The following is a 2942-nucleotide window of genomic DNA, read 5'->3' as shown; positions in this document are numbered from 1 at the left end:
GTTTTCACTATGAGCATCACCTTGATTAATATAATTACTATTTCCATAATCATAGTCCATAGTCTACGACTATGATTGTTAAGATAAATTTGTCACTAGCTTTCACAAATTTTCATCATCAGACATAATTATAATAAATATCTATAATCAAATACACGAAAGAAAGAAAAAAAACGAAAATATTTCTCAACTCTGAACTCACAGACCCTTAGACAATCCAATAGCACTGTCTGGCGCTGACTGCATGTACCGTGCATCCAGACCTCCTCCTATATATATACACACATACACAGGACATCAGCGGAACTCCAATATTGTCTTAAGATGTCAAGGTCTTCTCAACGGTCTTACCTTTAAGACCTCACGTCTCTTTAGTCACATTAGGAAGGGTTAAATGTATGACGTCACTCTGAGAGAGAGGAATAGGGCGTCGCTGTTTGAGTTTCCTGTGTGCTTCTAGGAACGAGAGTGAGAGTGGCGCTGTGTTTGGCCAGGGAAGCGGTTGTGTGCTTTCCTTGGTGTTTTGCGTGTTATTGGTGTTTTTTCTGTTCTTTTTCTTCTCCTTCTTATCATTATTCATGTTTTTGTTGTTGTTATTACTGTTATAATCGTTATTTATGATCCTGTATTTATTACGTTACTATCATCTTCATTATGTCAATATCAACATATTCTCACTTATTTTCTTCATGATTGTTATCATTATTATTACCAGCATTACTATTATTATCTTTATTAACACTATTATTACTCTTACTATCATCTTTATCATTATTCGTACTATCATCATTATCATTAGAATCATTATCATTACTAATGATATTACTGTGAAAACAATTATAAATAATAGTATTAAAATTCATAATAGCATCATATATATATACAGATATCTACAAGGATACACATATATATGTATATATATATATATATATATATATATATATATATATATATATATATATATATATATATATATATATATGCATAATACATATAGACATATACACACACTCACACACACATACACATACACGGTCATATATGTACGCATTTATATTTTACATATATATAATATATATATATATATATATATATATATAATATAATATATATATATTATATTTTATATATATATTTATATTATATATACAATAATATATTTAAAGTATATTATAATATTTAGAGTATATATATATATATATAAATATTTATATATATATTATGCATATATAATATATATACATAATATATATATATATATATATAATATATAATATATTACATATATATATACATATATACAATATTTATATATATATATATCTTATATATATATATATATAATACATATATACATACATACATATATATATAATATTTATATATAATATATAATATATATATATATATATATATATATATAATATATATATATATGTATATATATCGATATTACACTATATCAATATATATATATATATAATATATATATTATATATTATATATAGATATATTATATAGAATATATTATAATATATATATACAATACATTCATATGGTATATAAAAATATAATCTATACTCTAGTACGTATAGATATGATAATATATACATATATATATATATATAGATATATATATAGTATATATATATACATATTATATATATATACTATATATATATATATATATTATATATATATAACTATAAATATATATATATATATATATAAATATATTATAGATATATATATAATATATATATAGATATATATAAATTTATATATATTTATATATGCATTTACATACTTTATATATATGTATATATTACATATATTTATAAATATATATATATGATATATATATAGTATTTATATATTTTTTTTTTTTATACACACACACACTAACACATATGTGGGTATATATACATACATTATATATATATATATTTATATATAGTATATATATATATTTATATATACTATACATACATTATATATATATATATTATATTTATATATAAGATGTAGATAATATATATCATAAAATATATATATGTTTCAGTTTATTGTATATATACACATATTATATATTTATATATGATATATTTATATATATATTAGATATATATATATATAGATATATATATATATTTAGACACACACATCACACCAAAATAACATACAATCATCACAAACACTCACTCACACACATACTCAAACTCAACACACACTCACACACACACACACACACACCTATTGTTTATTTATATATATATATTATATATATAATATATTTATATATATATATCTATATACTATAATATATATGTATATGTTATATCTTTATGTATATATATTAATAGAATATATATATATATATATTTTTATGTATATATGTAATATATAATTAATATATATATATATATATATACCATATATATATATATATATAACATATCTACATATATATATATATATTATATATATATATTTATTATTTATATATTACATAATATATGCTATATATATATCTATATATATATTATATATATATATATATATATATATATATATATACTTTATATATTATATGTATGTATATAAAATAAATATTTATATATATATATATATAATATATATATTATATATATATATTTATATATTACATGTATATATATATATTTATATATAATAATTATATAATATATATATATTTATATATATATATAAATATATGTTATATATATTTATATATGTATTATACAATATATACACATGCATATAATTACATATATATATATAGTTATATATATATATATATAGATTATATATATAGATATTATATTATATATATATAGATATATTTATATATGTATATACTTATATACACATGCATTATAACTATCAACATATATGTATATAAGATAATTATATATATATAG

The 2942-nt window shown here is 16.8% G+C and overlaps 1 protein-coding gene across 2 annotated transcripts in view; it reads right to left on the bottom strand.

Moving 5' to 3' along the window:
* Positions 1-346, bottom strand: part of LOC122260325 (uncharacterized) — a 2002-nt gene extending 1656 nt beyond the window's left edge. Inside the window, exon 1 of one of the 2 annotated variants that reach the window (XM_043027548.2) lies at positions 207-346. The gene's annotated coding sequence lies outside the window, so the exon portion shown is untranslated. Of the gene's footprint in view, positions 1-202 lie in introns of both variants that reach the window. The other variant, XM_043027547.2, reaches the window with a different exon arrangement.
* Between the last annotated feature and the right edge of the window lie 2596 nt (positions 347-2942).

Source organism: Penaeus japonicus, unplaced genomic scaffold, assembly GCF_977035675.1.
Source record: "Penaeus japonicus unplaced genomic scaffold, GWHDUDI00000001_assembly GWHDUDI00000016, whole genome shotgun sequence".
Lineage (NCBI taxonomy): Eukaryota > Metazoa > Arthropoda > Malacostraca > Decapoda > Penaeidae > Penaeus > Penaeus japonicus.
This window is presented reverse-complemented; position numbering and strand designations above follow the sequence as displayed.